The sequence below is a fragment of the Saccopteryx bilineata genome, chromosome 5 (genome assembly GCF_036850765.1).
Source record: "Saccopteryx bilineata isolate mSacBil1 chromosome 5, mSacBil1_pri_phased_curated, whole genome shotgun sequence".
Lineage (NCBI taxonomy): Eukaryota > Metazoa > Chordata > Mammalia > Chiroptera > Emballonuridae > Saccopteryx > Saccopteryx bilineata.
In genome coordinates this window covers 31,762,162-31,782,800 of record NC_089494.1, presented here as the reverse complement: position 1 = coordinate 31,782,800, position 20,639 = coordinate 31,762,162, and the positions used below count along the sequence as shown (strand labels likewise).

At 39.3% G+C, this 20,639-nt stretch overlaps 1 protein-coding gene across 1 annotated transcript in view; it reads right to left on the bottom strand.

Annotated features, from left to right (window-relative positions):
* The window catches only part of RAPH1 (Ras association (RalGDS/AF-6) and pleckstrin homology domains 1), a 97,682-nt gene extending 85,558 nt beyond the window's left edge, over positions 1 to 12,124 (bottom strand). Inside the window, 1 exon segment of the mRNA XM_066278806.1 lies at positions 11,800 to 12,124. The gene's annotated coding sequence lies outside the window, so the exon portion shown is untranslated.
* Positions 12,125 to 20,639: the final 8,515 nt, after the last annotated feature.

Sequence of the window (20,639 nt, the reverse complement as noted above, 5' to 3'; positions counted from 1 at the left end):
AATGCAAATTCAAAATCCTCTGGCAAAAACTTAAACCTCAATTAAACTTATAAGATACTGTTTCACTTCTGATTCCAAAAATATCAATCTATTATATGTTAATAAAAGTAACCCTCTTAAAATATTATTATCCACAACCATACAAACCAAAAGAATTATGCCAATAATTATAGAGTTGTAAACTTGTGCTTTAATGTTTCTAAAGATATGTTTCAGTCTCCTCTGTTTCTAGCACTGTCACATCAGAATAGGTGGTCTCTTCATTAATGCATTAGATAAGGTCATCATATGGAAAAACTCCATACCAAATCTTAATTTATATAATAAAAATAAGCATGTGCAAATCATGACTTGGCTATAAGAAATGATACAAACAGGACAGCGTGCAGTGTTTATGCAACCGAAAAATATAAAATAGTGCTGAGAGAAATTAGAGAGCTAAATAAAATGGACAGATTACCATGTGACTGGATGAGAAGAAGCAATGTTATTTCACCTCCTATTGAACTAGGTACTCAATGTAATTACAACCAGTATCCCAATACTTGATCCTAAAATTTATATGGAAAAGCAAATGACCTAGAATAGCCAAACAATCTGGAAAAATAACTTGGGAGGTTTACTACCTGACTTCAAGACTCACCATGAAGTTCAGTAATCAAGACAATGTAGTATTGGCAAAAGAATAGAGAATTACATCAATGTAACAGAATGGAGAACCCAGAAATAGACCTACACTTACAATGTCAAATGATTTTCAACAGGTATGTCAAAGTCAAAGGTAGGAAGGAAAGAGATTTTTACCAGTTCTAGTGAGGTATAATTGGCAAATAAAAATGGAAAGCATTTTTTATCAAATGTTGCTGGAACAAATAGAAACAAAAATTAATTCAAAATGGATTACAGATTGAAAAGTAAAAGCTAAAATGATAACACTTCTAGAAGAAAACATAGGGAGATATCACTGCAATTTTGGTGTAGGTCAAGATTTATTAGGACAGAGAAAAAGCTAACCATCCAAGGAAATTCTCTGAAGTTCAATAACATCATTTATTTGAAAGACACCATAAAAAAAACAAATAGGCAAGCCACAAATTAAGAGAAAATATTCACAAATATATCTGATAAAGGATTTGTACCTAGAATATGTGAAGAATGCTACAACTAAGTAAAAAAAGACAATTTTTAAAAAGGGCAAGACTTACAGTAACTTCCCAAATTGCTAATAAGAACATAAAAAGTGTTTCAAAATCATTAGTAATTAAAATATTAAAACTACGATGAGATGCCACTACATATCTATTCCAGTGGCTAGAATGAAAAAAAGGGACAATACCAACTGTTAGTATGTAGAGCTATTAGAATTGTCATATAATGCTGTTAAATATAAAAATAATACAACTTTGGAAAAGTTTGCCAGTTTTGTAAAAAATTAAAAATACACCTACCTCATAGGTGTATTTTGTCCTCAGGTATTTACCCAAGAGAAATGAAAACATATATCCATTTACACACAAATGTCATAACAGCTTTATTTGTAAAAGTCAAAAATGAAAACAGCCTAATATTTATTAATAGTTGAATGGTTAAACAAAATGTGGTATACAATATACACATAATGGAATACCATTCAGCAACTACATAAAAGGAAATAATCCAATCAACACAGAACAAATCAGAAATCATTAATCTGTGGACTAGAGAGAGAGAATGAACTAGAAAGATCAGTGTTATGATTCCATATATAAAATTTTTAAAAATGCAAACTGGTCTATAGTGACAGCTTGTCCAGAGACTGAGGTGGAGGGCAGGATGACTTACAAACGGTATGAGGAAACTCCAGGGATTATGCAAATGTTCCCTATCTTGATTGCATATGAAAATTAATCAAATTATGTATGTACTTTAATGGATGCAGTTTATTGTATGAAAATTATACCTCAATAAAGTAGAAAACACTATTAAATAAACAAGCAAACAAAAGAACTTTAAAGCAGAATGAGAGTTAGGAATCAAGGTAATGGCTAGTCATGAGGGAGAAGAGGTATAAAGAAGCGAATATGAGGGGGCAAGGGTTCTGGCGCACTGGTAAGTTCCTATTTTTTTGTCCGTTTATTAGTTATACATGAGTACTCCGGTTGTAAAAGTGTACACTTATGATATATGGATTACTCTGATAAACAATGTATACTGTTCTTCAATACAAGTTTTTAGAAGCAGGAACATCTACCTGGAACCTAGCAATTCTGCTCCTTTCTCCAAGAGAAATGAAACATGTCCACAAAAAGACTAGTACACAAGGTCATTACAGTTTTCTTCAAAACAGCCCCAAACTAGAAATAGCCCAGGTCCCCTTCAACAGGAAACTGGATAAACAATCTATGGTATATTCAATGTATTTGTACAGTTAAATATTATTCCACAATAAAGAAAGTTGGGGGCGAGGGAAGTGAGGTTTAATTTCAAAAGCAACTACTGCTGCAAAAAGGAAGTCGAAGCACAAAGAGTGCCAAGTGTTAGAGGATGTTATTGATGTGGTTGAGGAGTGACCATATATGTTGTACCAAACAGGTTTATTAGCTGTTGCATGGCAAAGTGTTTAAAAAGAGGTGCCAAATTTCAAGATGAGTTAAACATTGATCTTTTACAAAAAGTCTAATTTTGTTGACTTTTTGTGATAAATAACTGTTAGTAGTATGCTACCTAGCCATTGTTTTTAAAAATAAAAACAGTTAATCTATTTGTACCTTAAAGGTAAATGAAACAGCTTAAAACTGGGTAAGAAAATAACTGTACTTCAAAAGAAAACAATGTGTCGTCTTGAAATACTCATACCTGCATAGCTTAAAAACAGAGAAACCATTTTCTAACTCTTTAAACACTTTTTAAACACTTTTCCTATGTGTTATGAACACACTTAATTAAAAATATAGAAATGAAAATCCTCACACTGATTTGCACAGTAAGAGCACCCTTTACCACTCAAATATGTATAATTAATGATAAAAATTAAACAATGAATACCTCCATTTAGGGAGCACAAAGATGTACTTATTCTTTTTGGGTATATGTCCCTACATAAGTTGCCTTTTAGCCAAGTACCAAAATAAACAGATTTAACATCTAGACTTTGGAATTTCTGTATTATAAAGTAGTAAAAAACAGATATTTCAAGCATGACGCAGCATATTCACTGCTCCTGCCTTAAAAAAATTATATATTTAATAAAAAAACTTAAGAGTAAATAAAACATTTTTTATCCATATCTAACATTTATAAAGCACTCTATTCACAGATAATGGGGACTACAGATTCTCTCCACCAGGTTCTAAAGTCTTTTGTTACAATATGAAATAAACCAAGAAAGCATTATCCTTTATAAATAAACTTTATTACATTTTGGTGGATCTTTTCTGGAGATGGACATCAAATGTAAAGTTTTCAAGGAACAGCTTTCATTAAAATCTTATTAAAAAAAGAAAACCTTTTTATTGAATTTCTATTATGTTTAAGGGACTGAGAGGAATTTCAGATGACTAAACCCTGGTCCAACACGTTAGAATGAAGGAGTATTTAAGACAATACACAATTATCTACAACATAAGGCAAATCAAGTAAGGTCTAGAGCCGGGGTAGTCAACCTTTTTATACCTACCACCCACTTTTGTATCTCTGTTAGTAAAATTTTCTAACCGCCCACTGGTTCCACATAATGGTGATTTATAAAGTAGGGAAGTAACTTTACTTTATAAAATTTATAAAGCAGAGTTACAGCAAGTTAAAGTATATAATAGTAATTACTTACCAAGTACTTTGTGTCAGATTTTCGCTGTTTGGCAGAATAAATCTTTATAACACAACTTACTATAGTTAAATCTATCTTTTTATTTATACTTTGGTTGCTCTGCTACTGCCTACCATAAAAGCTGGACGCTCACTAGTGGGCGGTAGGGACCAGGTTGACTACCACTGGGAGGAATGAAGAAGAAGTTAATTCTGTTTGTGTCAAACAGCTTCAAGAAAGGTGTGGGGCAATGGAACCGGGTCTCACAGGAAGAGTGGGATTTTGACTAAAATTAGGGAAGATAAAACATACTCAGAAACATAGAGACATGTACAATCTGGGATACATAAAGAATACACTGTATTTTCAAGTTACATTATTTGTTCTTTTGTTGTACTGATAGGTAGTAACACTTTGCTTCATTTATCAAACTTGGTAAATTTTGTCTAAAATTTAAAAAAAAAGGCACCCAATTTTCATGTATGGCTACAAAACTGACTTATTCTAATTCTAAAATATTTGGGCCTATTTAATATGTTTACAATTCTAATTTTTTCCAGATTTCACCATGCTTCCCCAGGGGGGTTAAGTTTTAAGTGGCATATAATGATTAGACATCCATTATGGACCTCCCAATTTGCTTTTCTTCTCATTTAAAGGGATGACTTGTCCCTTCTTTCCAAACCTTCTCTCTTCACCCATTTTAAGATCCCAGTTTACGTCTGTTTTTTTTAAAAAAATTTTTAGCTCTGCTCCCTCAATTACCTTTTTTATTGATTCCTTGTATCCTACACTTAAACTAGCATCCTGTATTTTGGAGAGGAGAAAGTCTTATCTGATTTCTCCATTATGCCTAGCTCTGCCTAAAGTAGAGATACAATGTGTATTCTTTTTTTTTTTTGTATTTTTCTGAAGCTGGAAACGGGGAGAGACAGACAGACTCCCGCATGCGCCCGACCGGGATCCACCTGGCACGCCCACCAGGGGGCGATGCTCTGCCCCTCCCGGGCGTCGCTCTGCTGCGACCAGAGCCACTCTAGCGCCTGGGGCAGAGGCCAAGAGATAGACAGAGAGGAAGGGGGGGGGGGTAGAGAGCAAATGGGCGCTTCTCCTATGTGCCCTGGCTGGGAATCGAACCGGGGTCCCCTGCACGCCAGGCTGACGCTCTACCGCTGAGCCAACCGGCCAGGGCCACAATGTGTACTTTATTAACAGCAAAATATGTATTTTTTAAAAAGCCAATTTATAAATCATGAGTGATGTATTTGAAAATATCTGCCCCAAAGTAAATATTGCATCTTAAAATAACATTGATAACAACATGAAATGAAGCTTTAGAGATTATTATAATATGGGAGTTTCCCAGTATTTAACAAGAAAACTTTTCCAGTTGAAATCTTATATAGTATTCCACATATATAAAACTGGCAAAAGTGTTGCTAACCACTTTTATGTTCAAATAGATCCCATTAATTTAGCACAAGCAGACAAATCGAGGATTAGGGATATTAGTTCTAGTTTATTTATTTATGCAAAATTTTGTTTTGATTTTGCTCCATAAGTAGTTGCTTTTGTTTTGTTAGCAGCTTTTTGTGGTTCACTTTGCAGTCTCAGGATATACTTCAATAACATTGATACATTTTTTAAAAATAGGAATATCTTCTTACAAAGTTTACTAACTATGTAATTGTTTAGAAGGCAAACAAGAACAACCCAAAACTTTCAAAAAGCTATAAAAACATCTATATCATGACATCAGGGTGTAGTGTTATATGTTTGTTATTAAACAAATGACTTGCACAGGATGAGTATACCCCCAAAGAAATGGGCTTGGATCTTGCCCATTGTTTAACTAACACAATGCACATGCCATATTTATTTTTTATACAATTATTTATACAATTGGTTTTTTGTATTATTTATACAATTCTATAAAATAGATATGCACAAAACTGAATTTTAAAAAAATTTACTGCAAACTACAACTTTCCCTATCATAATCCCATTTAAAATTCACAAATAAGCAGACAGTAAGAGCAGCTTTATATTAATGCTGCTGCCCTCCCCACACAAAAAATTAACCATGTATAATCATGTAACACTATGGTTTCCAATGTGTTAAAATTTTATATATATGTAAATGGGGTGCCAAGACCATGCAATGGGGAAAGTACAGTCCTTTCAACAAATGGTGTTGGGAAAACTATATATTCACAAGCAAAAGGATGAAGATGAACCCTTACCTAACACCATATGCAATTAGTAACTAAAAATGGATCAAAAACCTAAGCATAAAACTCTTAGAAAATAGAGAAAAAACTTCATGACACTGGATTTGGCAATGGTTTTTTAGACGTGATACCAAAAGAAGAGGCAGCAAAAGACAAAAATCAAGTGTACTTCATTAAAATAAAAAATTTTAAACAGAGAAAAGGACACGACTGAAAGAATGAAAAGGCAACCCACAGAATGGGAGCAAATATTTGTAAATCATGGATCTGATACAAGATTAGTACCTATTGAAAAAATTCTTACAACTCAACAACAAAAACCAATTTAAATAGGCAAAGGGCTTGAATAGACATTTTTACAAAGAGAATACACAAATGGCCAATAAGCACATGAAAAAACACTCAACATCTCAACATTAATCATTAGAAATATTTAAATCAAAACCACGGCCCTGGCCTGTTGGCTCAGTGGTAGAGAGTCAGCCTGGTGTGCAGGAGTCCGGGGTTCGATTCCTGGCCAGGGCACACAGGAGAAGCGCCCATCTGCTTCTTCTCCACCCCTCCTCCTTTCCTTCCTCTCTGTCTCTCTCTTTCCCTCCCACAGCCAAAGCTCCATTGGAGCAAAGTTGGCCCGGGCGCTGAGGATGGCTCTGTGGCCTCTGTCTCAGGTGCTAGAATGGCTCTGGTTGCAACAGAGCGGCGTCCCAGATCGCCCCCTGGTGGGCATGCCGGGTGGATCCTGGTTGGGCATATGCAGGAGTCTGTCTGACTGCCTCCCCATTTCCAACTTCAGAAAAATACAAAACAAACAAACAAAAAAACCAACACAGACACACCACTTCTCAGCCATCAGGATGGCTATTATTTAAAACTAACAAATAGAAAATAACAAGTGTTGGTGACTACAGGTAAAAATGAAACCCATGTGCATTGCTTGTGAATGTAAATTGCCATGGCTGCTGTAGAAAACAGTATAGCAGTTTCTTTAAAAATAAAACAGCCTGACTGGGCAGTGGTGCAGGTGGCACAGTGGATAGAGCATCGGACTGGGATGCGGAAGACCCAGATTCAAGACCTCGGCGTCGGCCTAGCGTGCGGAGGACCCGGGTTCGATTCCCGGCCAGGGCACACAGGAGAAGCGCCCATTTGCTTCTCCACCCCTCCGCCGCGCTTTCCTCTCTGTCTCTCTCTTCCCCTCCCGCAGCCAAGGCTCCATTGGAGCAAAGATGGCCCGGGCGCTGGGGATGGCTCTGTGGCCTCTGCCTCAGGCGCTAGAGTGGCTCTGGTCGCAATATGGCGACGCCCAGGATGGGCAGAGCATCCCCCCTGGTGGGCAGAGCGTCGCCCAGTGCCGGGTGGATCCCGGTCGGGCGCATGCGGGAGTCTGTCTGACTGTCTCTCCCTGTTTCCAGCTTCAGAAAAATGGAAAAAAAAAAAAAAAAAAAGACCCCGGGGTCACCAGCTGTTGGTTTGAGCAAAAGCTCACCAGCTTGAGCCCAAGGTCGCTGGCTCAAGCAAGGGGTTACTCGCTCTGCTGAAGGCCCGTGGTCAAGGTACGTATGAGAAGGCAATCAATGAACAATTAAGGTGTTGCAATGCGCAACGAAAAACTAATGGCCCTGGCCGGTTGACTCAGTGGTAGAGCATCAGCCTGGCATGCGAGAGTCCTGGATTCGATTCCCGGCCAGGGCACAGAGTAGAAGCGCCCATCTGCTTCTCCAGCCCTCCCCCTCTCCTTCCTCTCTCTCTCTCTCTCTTCCCCTCCCGCAGCCAAGGCTCCACTGGAGCAGGGTTGGCCCGAGTGCTGAGGATGGCTCTGTGGCCTCTGCCTCAGGCGCTAGAATGGCTCTGGTTGCAGCAGAGTGACACCCCGGATGGCAGAGCATCACCCCCTGGTGGGCATGCCGGGTGGATCCCGGTCAGGCACATGCGGGAGTCTGTCTGACTGCCTCCCCGTTTCCAGCTTCAGAAAAATACAAAAAAAAAAAAAAGGAAAAACTAATGATTGATGCTTCTCATCTCTCTGTTCCTGTCTATCCCTCTCTCTGACTCTCTGTCTGTAAAAAAATAAAAAAATAAAACAAAATCAAACAGAATTATGATATGATCTAGCCATTCTACTTCTGGGTACATACCCAAAAGGATTGAAAACAGAGGATTAAACAGATAGGTATACACCAATGTTCAGAGCAGAATTACTCACAATAGCTAAAAGGTGGAAACAACCAAATGTGCATCTACAGATGAATAAACAAAATGTGGTACACACATACAATGGACATTATGCTAAGTGAAATAAGCCAGATACAACAACAAAATATTGCATGATTCCACTTATATTAAGTACCTAAGGTAGTCAAAATCATAGAGACAAAAAGCAGAAAAATGGTTACCAAGGGCTGGGGAATAAGAGGAGGTGAAGGGTTACTGTTTAATGGGTAGAGGTTCAGTTTGGGATGATGAAAAAAAGTTCTGGAGATAAGAGATGATGACTGCACAACCATGTGAATATATTTAATACCACTGAACTATATACACTTAAAAAATGGTTAGAATGGTAAATATTATGTTGTATATTTTACCAAAATAAAACATACTTGTGTATTACTCTTTTATGATGGTGGTAGGGGAATGTAGTTAAGAATACAAGCTTAATACCGGTATGCTATAAAGCTCTACCACTTTAGAGCTATGGATTCTCTGCCTGTTTTCTTAGTAACAGAACCTTCCTAGGTTACTGCAAGGATGAAGTAAATTAATACACGTACAGCATTTAAAATAGTGCGTGTCATACAATAGTCACTTTTGATTACTATGGGTTTAAAATACTTTTTTAATGAGATTTAAGTCAAACTATCTGCAGAACCTCTGAAGGTCCTCCTCAAAATTCCAGAGTTGAGTAAAACAAATAGAAAAACAGTGATCTAATCAGCAATTTTCAAATAATGTGCCACAAGAATTTTTAAAACATGCATACAATACCTGACAATTGCGTGACCTCTTTTCCCTTAGACTGTCAAACAGAAAAATAACAACAGCCATCTGATGTGAATGAATCAAAATTATACTTTTTTGTTAGATTGATCAAAAAAAAATTTGTGTGTCACAGAATTTTAGCAATTATTTTATGTATGCCATGAGATGACAAAGGTTGAAAACCACTGATTTAATCTGTATTTCTCATTTTACCAGTAAAAAAATGGAAAGTCCAAGCTAATTGATTTGCCTGCAGTCACATATCTTGTTTCATTAATGTTAATTTTCCTAAAAAGTTTGGGATTAACAATACTAATGTTGACATTCAACTACTTGAGAACCAAGGCAAAGCCATGAGATTCTATAATTTGTATCCAAGAACCTATGAACAGCATGATAGTCATCTGCCATGCTAATCTAATGAATAATTTCCCGCCCATTCTTTTTTTTTTTTTATTAATTTTAGAGAAGAGAGGGATAGATAGAGAGAGAGGAGAAACAGAGAGAGAGAAGGGGGGAGGAGCTGGAAGCATCAACTCCCATAGGTGCCTTGACCAGGCAAGCCCAGGGTTTCGAACTGGCGACCTCAGCATTTCCAGGTCGATGCTTTATCCACTGTGCCACCACAGGTCAGTCCCAATGAATAATTTCCCATGAGTGGAAACCAAGGGTAGCAAAACCAAAAGAAAAGCCATTTTAATTATTTTCAAAGACAAAAGTTAGAAACACCCCTGTGGGAAATAAAAGTGTTACAATATTTGTGAAAACAAATGATATGGATCAAGAGTTTGAAACATGCCCAATATGTGCCCATTACTCCACTTCTTTCAGCCATATACTTAATATATGATCTTACTGAGACCTCTGAATCTGTAAATTCACATGCTTTTTCTACCAAATAGATGAATTATCTACAAATAATTCTTTATTAAATTCAAACAGAAGCGAGCATAAGTCCAAACAACACAAAATGTCTAATCCAAAAAATCATGTATTAAGCTTTGTAGACATCACCTGAATAGACTAGATCTGGTTTCTGGGAAATTCACAACACAAAAAGCAAAATAACAGACACAATCTTTGAAGGTCAGACTCAACAAAAGCTAAAAAGCTTTTGAGAGTCTCTGTTTTGTCCTTCCTCCACAAATCTGTCCTCAAGAATAGCACCATCTCTACTCAGAATTTTCTCCCCCTCCAAATAAATCAACATCAGCTAAAATCCTAGCCATCCTTAAAGGTTCCACTTAAATGCCACAGCTTCCGTCAATTTTCCCCCAGTGCTCCCAATCTTGAATTGAGTTCTTTCCTCTTTGCTGCCCTGTTTTGCACCCCTATTTCAACTATTTACTATATAATTTATTGAATTACAATTACCTACATTCACTTCTTCCCCCACCTTCCCCTAAGAGAATCCCAAAATCAGTAGGCAAGGGAAGAAAGGAATTAACATTTATGAAAACCTCAGTGCCAAGCAAGGTGGTAGGCATCTTGCACACGTTATCTCATTTAATCTGTTTGACGACCATCTGGGGAGGTAAGCAGGTGGTGTTATTCCCATATTACTAATAAAGAAAGTACTGTTGAGAGTTCAATAGCTTATCCGACGTCACACCGCTAAACCAATTACAGTGCTTTATGGAACCGCTGGTTTCCCCGGCTTCAAAGAGCTCTTTCCACCACTGTAGGTCTTGTTCACTTGGGTCCCTCACCTTGCCTAACAAATAGTAGGTATTTCACAAATATTGGCTACATTTAATATTCCAATGGACTCAGTACCACCCATTTAGTAACACGATTAAGCCCACCACCTAGCCCCGTTACCTTTCCTGTCCCTCCATACATACACAGACCTCCACATTTCCTAGAGAAATGCTGCAGACATCAACCCTTCTGGGGAGGTTAAGTGAAAACCTTCCAATTCTCCCAGACTTCCCCAACTGTTCTTCCCACAGAACGTAAGAAATGCACACATACACACACACACACACACACACGACACTTTCGATGTACACTCTTCCAAAAAGCTCTTATTTCACACCAAGCCACGTCTTCGTGCTTATAAGCAATAAGGTTTTAGCGGCTTCTGGCTTCTGGCTCCCACTGTGAGGACACCCTGAGACACTGTCTGAATAAGAAAATCCCATCTTTCAAACCATCTTAAAACGAAGGCATCCTAATACTACCACAGTGCCGCCGCCCCCCCCCCCCCCCCCCATGGACTGCAGTTTGGATTTCCGGCGGGAATGCACAGACAGAGAGAGGAGATGGGGCTCAGAAGCAATGGAGCAATCACTTAGCCTGGTTAATTAGGAAGAAGACACGGAAGGTGCCCCGCCTTTTTAAATCTCTGCACTGAACTCCGATACGGAAGATCGGGGATGGGGGGCACCGAAACCCCGGGGACGGGGGGCACCGAAACCCGAGCAACCCCAGACATCTGCAGCTGGTGGTGAGACAGTCCTTTCCTCCCCGCGGTCCCGGGCCACCAGGACCCGGTGCCGCTCGGAGAAGCCCGACCGCACCCTCCCCAAGCGGCCCTGTCTCTCATTGTCTCGCTCCGCCGCCCTCCCCCCCGGGGGGCCAGGGTGCAGCCCAGGCCCCGCCGACTCGCGCCCCCGGCCGGCAGCGTCGCCCGGCGAGGTCCAGCTAGCCCCGGCGCGACCCCGCCCCATGCTCGGCCACCCGCACCGCGCCCGGATGGCGGGGCCGGGCGCCGGGAAAATGGAGGCGGGAGCGGCGACAGTGCCTCCCAGCCCCGCGCCCAGCCGGTTCCCCCCGCCAGCCCCGAGGGCGAGGCTGGGCACTCACCGCGACAGCTGCTCGGTCCGCCGGGGGCCCCGGGCTGGGCAGCCGCGGCTCGCGCTCCGCCAGCAGCCGCCACCGCCGCCTCCCCAGGCGCGGCGCTCCTTCCCGAGAGACGCCGCGAGCGCTCGCAGCAGCCGCGCCGCGCGCTCCGTGACTGACTGACTGACCGACGGGGCGGCGGCGCCGGGGGCGGGGCGGGAGCGCGCGGCGGACCCGAGTGCGGCCGCGTCTGGCCGAGACGCAGAGGGCGGGGCTGAGGGCCGGGCGGCCCACAGGCGGACCCACTCGCGCCCGGCCGCTCGCTCCCCCGCCCCCGCCCCCGCCCGCCGCCAACCACTCACTTCCGGCGCAGGCGGCCGCGTCCGCCCCTCCCGGGCGCCGACTCGCCGCCCGCGCCCCCCGCCGCGCCCCTCGCGCCGCCCGCTCACCTTCCCCGCGGGCGCCGGGCCGCACCCTGCCGCGCTGCCCGCGCTCCGCCTTTCCTCCGCGCGTCCCCGTGAGCCACCTCAGGAACCGGTGAATCAGAGAATGAATGAGTGCGGAAGGAAAATCCCGGCGCTCTCCCACCCTCCCGCTCGCTTCCTTGGAAGCAGGCCCAGCGGCCTCTGTCCGAGGCCCGGGACACACCGGGGTAGTGAGCGGATCGGGCCAACCTCCGTGCGCGCACCTTTCTGCAGGACTATTCAATGACTCCAGCGGCGCATCAGATGTTGCCTTCGGCACTTAAAGAACCATTTTCGTTGCAATCTGGGAGACCTTTTTTTCCTTTTTCTTTTTTTTAAGGCAATCCTTTCGTGTTGGCCAACGACTCTGCAGTTTCATGGGTTATATTGGGAAGCTTTTAAAAATTGGACACGTCAATTATTTTGAAGTACTTTTTCACTTTGAAATTTGCTTAGCTTGCGTTCTTAATAGCTGTCACCGCCTTACTGAAATTTTAGGAGCAAGGTGTTGGCATGTTTTCTTAACACCAAGTTCTAAATTACTCAGAATAATTATCAAAATAATTACTGCTTATTTTGATGCAGGCTTGACTTTTATATTCTAATTTATATCTCTGTTTTGACCTTCTAAAGTTAATCAAAGGATTGAAAAAAATATATTATTTTTTGGCTGGCAACATGCAAAGCAAGTTTGTTGACAGCATTAAAACAATTGAAAAGTCAGGAATGTGACCTGGAATCAATTGCAGTAAACACTCCTTTTTCGCATCTTCCCATCTGCTTGCTGAGTAAAAAAGTATCTGTTCTTGAATTTTCACAAAGAATTGACTATATATTTCTGAAATCTTGGCTCCCTTTCTGCAAACCCAGGTGTTCATTTTCTGTCCTGGAGCCAAATCCTGGTTTGGCCAGTTACATTGCTCCTTTCTGATATTTGTGGGGACTTTCAAGTGGTTTGGGTCTTCTTTTTTTTTTTTTTTTTGCACAATCTGCTCCAAACTGGTACACAATCTGTTTCAAACTGGTATTTAGAATCATGCACTACAGTCACAAGTAGCATTTCACACTTGAGCTATCTGTACTTTCACAACATTACTGTACTTTTGTGTTTTAAGTTGAGGAAGTGCTTCAATATTTCTGTGTAGAATAATGAAGATGGTACTGGTGACCAATTCCTGCAGTCTCTGTTCCTTTCTTGTGGAGATCCTCATTCATTACCTCAAACTATAATTATTTCAGTAACTTGTGATCTTCCCCAATAAATGTAATACAATAATGTATTCATCCTTATATCTTACATAATCTCTAGCATGGTACCTTACACAATAAGTATCTTTAAATTAATAAGTGAAAATATTTTGGTAAGTGATAATTTATACAAATCTGTCTACAACCTTTCACCTCATTTCCCTATGACCAGGTTTGTTGAGATCAGACATACCTAATAAATCCCTATTGTCATCAAATACTATTGCTAGGCTGTGATACTACTGTACAAGGAAGATAATTCACTTCACTGAAATTTCCTTTAAAAATAGACCATTAAATGCTTTTTAGATAGCTCTTAGCCAACTCTCTCCTCCTAGTAGTTGGGCTGGTCAAATATAGTTAGAAAAGGAAACAAAGTAAATTTCAGTGTGGTAGATTGCAAGTGGCAAAAAGCCTTTATAAATTCCAGGCTTAGCAAAAGGCAAAGTTCTCCCCCTCCACCTATGAAGCTGAGTATTTGCACTCACTTCACTTGCTTGCTTAAGTTGCTGGAATTAATATACATGTCCTTCCTCTCACCTTTTGTTTGTCCAGATGTTGGTTGATTTCACTTATGCATGGTGGGGGGATTCCTGTTTTTGCCTTAGATGTGTGACTTTGTATCAAAGACTTCCTTATTTGCATATGGCTATATAATAAAGCAAACTGGGGGATATGAGTGCTGGGATATTGCCATCAGCATTGAAGAGGCCTCTGGATCCCATCCTCTTTTCTCGGTGAGTCTATTTTCTTAATTCCACACGGTTCTCCCTCAAGACCCAGAATTAATGAGCCGCGCTAGTCAGTGGCATTTCAGCTATTGAGGAAAGTGAGCAGGTTCTCATCAGTTCCATTAAACCATGAAATGATTCATTCCACAAGGGTTTATTGAGCTCCAGTCCAGCTAAGGCCTAAAAATACAAAGATAAGAAAGACATAAATAACAAGGTGGTTTCTGTCCTCATGGTCTGATGGGTAAAGGAGGCAAGGAAGTCACTATTATAATACGGAGTTCATTCCATTGGAACATGACATGCTTTTTCTAATGGAACATCTCACAAGACGTGCTTTCCACAGGATACACGTTAGGAAATAACTGCCCAAACCAGATTTTTGGTTTATAGCAGAGAAAAGTATAGCCCCTAGAGAAGAAGTGACTTTCCTAAAGTTAAATAGCCATGAATGGAAGGTAGTGGACTAGAATTCATATCTTCTGACCACACTCACAGGTTCTTTTCACTACATAAAGCTTTGTGAGTTACAAACTCATTCTAGCTTCATTAGTCAATCATGGGGAGAAAAATATTATAAAAGAATTATGGGATATATTCTTTTAAATGAGGTTTCCAATCAGTAACTTCTAAAGCTATGCTGATTTTTAATGATAACTAGTTCATAAGGTGAAAAGATTTGTACACTGGAAAAGTAGGACCAACTGTTACCTCAGTATGATCTTTTGATAATTGAGCAGGAGCCTTGTAAAATTAAATTACCTGACTAGGATATCCATCTAGTCAACATAGCTCTGAGGTAGCTTTAAATAAAACAAAATTTCAGGAATGGATAGAAACTTTAAAAATCTCCCCCCCCCCAAAAAAAATTTAATAGTGATTCCACCACCCTCTTCATATTTAAGAAAAGGACAGGTTTAAAATGTGCTGAGATTCTGAAAATCCACACCAGGTTTTGACTTCATCTCTGGCACAATTCCCCTGATTCTGAATACACTAATAGCTAATGGATAGGAACATTTCATACCCTAATTTCATAGTTTTAATCCCCAGAGAAGAAGTTTTTAGTACTTCCTATTCTTAGAAAAGTGAGACAGATTGTTTGTTCCCAAGAGACTTGTTAGGACTAAACTATAGCTTTAATTTTAAGAGTAGTTTCTATATACGTTACCTTTAAAACCAGTTATCACTATTTAATGTATGAGTCAGTAATGTATAAGGTATTTGTTTAATTTCTAAATGCTGTTGTAGCAGTCAGATCAAGGACCATTGCATGTAATATAAGTATGTTGAATGGTTCAATAGTTATTAACTTTAAAAAATCATTTGTAAGTAATGGAAAGAACATTACTTACTAATCAATTCATTAAAACTATTTCTTTATTGTCCACTGTGTCCCCAGCTCTGTTGAATCACTTAAGAAGTATGAGAGAAATATAAGAAATAGTCTCACCCTGGCTAGGTAGCTTGGTTGGTTTGTGCATTGTCCTGAAGCACAGAGGTTTCTGGTTCAATCCCTGTTCAGGGCACAAACAGGAACAACTCAATGTTCCTGTCTCTTTTGCTCTCTCCTTCCCTCTCTTGCTGAAATCAATAAATAAAATTTATTTTAAGAAAAGAAAGAGACTCTAATTTTTAAAAATCATCCCACCCATTAATTGGCAAGGATGGAAAGGAATGTACTCTCATGTCCCACAGGTGGGAATATAAATCATTACAGTTTTTTTCTGAAGGGGAGTTTAGCAATACACTATTAAAATCCAGTAAAATGTGCATCTCTTTGATCAAGAAATTTCTCTTTTATGAATTTATCCCAAGAAGTAAGAACAAAACATTAGCTAGGATATTGTGCCATGATGGCAAACAATTGGAAATCCCTTAAATATCTAGCAATGAGTTTAAGAAAATGATGATTCCTAGAAAAATAGTTTTTGATATGAAAAGATGTTCACATATGTTAACCAATAAAAATAATTACAAACATATGTACAATATGAATTCATGAAAGAAACAGTATATAGGAAAATATAGAAAGAAATACAACAAGAATACAGAAATGTTTATTGCATAGGTGTGATTATGGTATTTTCTCTAATATCTTTATTTTTAAATGATGATTTTGTATTCTTTAATTGGCAGTTAAAATGAGTGAACTAAATCAATATTTATGAAGTTAAATCTCTAAAACAAATGTTGAGGAAAACAGAGCATATATTTACTAAAAAAAGTAAATTTTTTTAATTTTTATTTTATTTATTTATTTTAGAGAGGAGAGAGAGAGGGGGAGAGAGAGAGAGAGAGAGAAGAGAGACAGGGGGAGGAGCTGGAAGCATCAACTCCCATATGTGCCTTGACCAGGCAAGCCCAGGGTTTCGAACCGGCGACTTCAGCATTTCCAGGTCGATGCTTTAACCACTGCGCCACCACAGGTCAGGCTAAAGTTAATTTCAAGTGAAAAGGAATCTCTGCATTCAAGAAACTGTTGATGCAAGAACAACATGAAATAACGAGAGAGTAACTAAATACTCAGTTCTGATACAGATTGTAAGTACAACAGAAATTAAGACAAGAGAGAAATTGACTAGGGTTAGAGAAGCTTAAGATCACTTCAAGTAAGAATTAGCTGGCACTTAACATCTGACTACTGTGATGAGAAACAGTCAGGGGTAGTAACAGAAGTAAGGCAAGGACCAGGCATGGCCCATCCTACACAAATCTCACCCCTCCCAGTTGAACTTCAACATTTGCAGAACACTTGATCTTTGACTGTAAAGGTACTTCTGCTTCTTTTACACAAGTGGGATTTACATGCCCTATGTAATATAAATATGCAGTAAATAAAGTATTACATGACCTCTATAATATGTTTTTTAAATGTCCTAGTAGATGTTTTTTACAGGTAAGCCTTTTTCCCTAAATTTTTAGAACTGGACATTTCCATATATTGACTTAGAAAAAACACCAACTGTTACGCAAGAGCAGTTATCACAACCTGTACCCTTGTAAGTAAGTGTTCTGACGTTCACAATCAGACCACAAAGAAGTTTAACCAATCAGAACTCAGCAATTCTCTGATTACGTACATATTCCAGAGAGTTATTTTTAATTCAGCTTTTGAGCTCAATGACTAAGCTACTACTAGTAGTATTAGCTATACATACTAAGTGAAAGAGTGAATGACTTGTGTGTAATGCCAAAGAATAAACTAAAAAGGTTATGTCCATTTCAAAAATGTCTGCATTTTGAGAACAGGAACAGAAAAGAACATGAAAGAACAAGGCAGAACATGAACTTCCATCAAGTATTCCTTCAGGTGAAGTATCGCCAGGTCTAGGGGGATGGTTTAACAAATGTACCAAGCAGAAAGTAGCAGGTTATTTTTAATAACTGGTGAGGGAAATGGTTTTACCAGAGCTAAAAAGGCCTGTTGAGGAATAGGGAGGTGGAACGAAGACAGATAAAAAAAAAAAAAGACCTTGGAGAACAAGCAGTCTGTTTGGGAAACAATGCAGTAGATATAAATGATCAAGTTCATTGTTCAATGTACCAGCCATTTTCCCAACTCTAGGCCCTTTTAGTTACCATTCACTCTGTCTGGGATGTCATGTCCTTTACCCTTCTCTGTCTGTCCTGCTTCTAGTCATCACAGTTCAACTGTCTTGTTCTTTTATCTCCAGTTCCTCTGAAGAATTCCTCTGGAGAACAGCACAAAGAACTATTTGCTACCACCTATAGTTATACTACACATGGGTATTATAACTTCTTGTGCATGTGGCTGACTCCTCCATTCATGGTGTCTTGTACACAGAAAAGTTCAGCAATATTTGTCAAATTAAAGGATGATGAGAGACAAGATTAAGAAACATCTGGCAACATTTTGAAGAATAGGTTGCAATAAGGGAAGTAACTAGAAGGCCGGTTGTGTTAATCCAGGTACAAATTGATGAGAAATGAGAAAGGAGGAAGACTAAAATACATTTGGAAAAACTGATGGCATAGGTAACAGAGCGGACAGAGGCATGAAGGAGAGAGAGTCCAAGATGATTCCCGGGTTTCAAGGCTGAAAGAATACTAACTGCAGAGGATTGATATCATTGTTAAATCAACAGACAGATACTGAGTGCCTCTCAAATTCAAAGCATTGTGCTAAATGACAGGGAGGCCACAGGGAAGAGTTACAGCCCTCTGTACCCTAGAAAGTAAAGCTGCAGTTTTGGACAAGTTGCATTTGAAGTAATGGTAAGACACTTAAATGGGTCTGTTCTGTAAGTTGCCAAAATCAAGAACTAGATTGCCCTCAAGGCTAAGACTGTGCCTTTTTATTGGTAAATATTGAGTCTCTGTCTTCTGTCACAGCGTCTGAGACATAGCAGATTGCTGTATTTGTTTCCTATACCAAAGTACCACAGACTGTGTGGCTTAAACAACAGAAATTTGCTTTCTCACAGTTTTGGAGAAGGCTAGAGTTCCTAGAGGCTAACACTTAGGTGTCAGTAGGCTTGGTTTCTTCTGAGGCCTCTCCTTGGTTTCAGAGGGCCACCTTCTTGCTGTGTCTTCACATGGTTGTCTTTCTCTGTGTTCTAATTTCCTCTTCCTATAAGGACACCGGTAATATTGAATTAGGGCCCAGCCCAACGACCCTATTTTAAGTTAATTGCCTCTTTAAAGACCTTATCCCCCAAAATGACTGTTTAAAATAGGAAAGAATAGGGCAGACCATAAACTCCCACCAAGTATTGCTGCTTTAGCATTTCAGATGGATTGATGGTTAGGGTTTGAACATAAAAGTTGGGGGAGGGGAGACACAATTCAATGCATAAGAACTTCCTGATAGATATTGTTTGAATTGAAGGGATTTCATCCAATGTGAGAAATCAAGGTTGAAGAGGTAAATACACACATGCTAGCCATAAGGACTACATAACGAATAGAGACCGGAGCGTGCACCCCCCCCCCACATTATGTATAATAAATTGTTTATTAATATGACAATATACAATGTGTTCCGTGACATTGCCTGATATGTTTAATGTGTTGTTCCTCATTTGCAACATACAATTTAATATACTGTGCAAAATTGCAGTGATTGTCGTGTATTAAGGTGGTCTTTCCAGCGACGATTCCTGCACATCCATGTCTGATTCTTTGCTTCAGATGATTTGTGTCTCAGATTTTCATTGAAAAAAAATGTGAATCTTTTGCATGCCCCGGAATAATCAGTAATCAAGGGCGTTCAATTTGTAAAAAAAGAAAAGAATATATATAATCTAAGTTTCCAGGCTTTATAGTCAAGATGTATATATGCAATGTATAGGCAAAATGTACCTTATGGGAACAATTACAAGTCTCAAAATCCATTATTTTACTAAAACAATTCCAGATTCTCATACAATTATGTATTTATCATTTAACACTTTTTAGTCTTTACAGTTCATCTAGGGAATTGATTGGAGAATCAAGAAATAATAAATTACTTTTTTATTCTTTTGCTGCCTCACAGTCATTTGTATGGCGCTTTGAATTGCTTGGGTAAAGTCATTTAAAAAATACGTCATGAAAAAACAAAGTAAATAGATGAATAGTTGATCACTAGGACTTTTGTTCAGTTATGTGCTTTGAGACAGCGCTATGCCAAACAACATGACATCACTGAAGTGCTGTCACTGACATCAATCATGCTTTTCAAATGTCCCTTGTTGTCATTTCTTCACTGCCCTTTCAAGATCTTCAACATCTCAAGCTAGAATTTTGCAAAATCTGTGTGCTTCTCTCCCACTAGCCTCTCTCTTCTCCCTTTGAAACATTCTGTATAGTATTCCTAACCAATTCCTGATACTACACTTTCACTGTATTATTTTTATTTTTAAAACAAACAAAAAAATTACCATGTTTTTATTTTGAAAAGCACATATTGCAAAATACCAAGTATAGTATGATCCTGACTTTTTTGAAAAAAAAAAATCCCAATCCACAAACATACATATACATTGATTATATTAGCTTCTTATTGCTGCTGTAATAAAAACATATACTCAGTTGCTTAAAACAACACAAAGGTATGATCTTATATGTAGCTCTGACCATCAGGAGTTCAAAATTGGTCTCAGCTGGCTAAAATCAAGGTGTCAACAAAAGTGCATACCATCTGGAAGCTCTGGGGAGAATCTGTGTTGTCTTTTCTAGCTTCTAGTGACTGCCAGCATTCTTTAGCTCATGACCCCATCCTCCATCTTCAAAGCCAGCAGCATAGCATCTTCCACTCTCTCTCACTGACAGTGATCCTCCTGTCCATCTCCTATAGGCACCATTATGATTACATTGGACCCACCGGATAATTCAGAATGATCTTTCCATCTCAAGATCCTTAACTTAATTACATCTGCAAGATCCTTTTTGTTGTATAAAGTAACATATTCACACA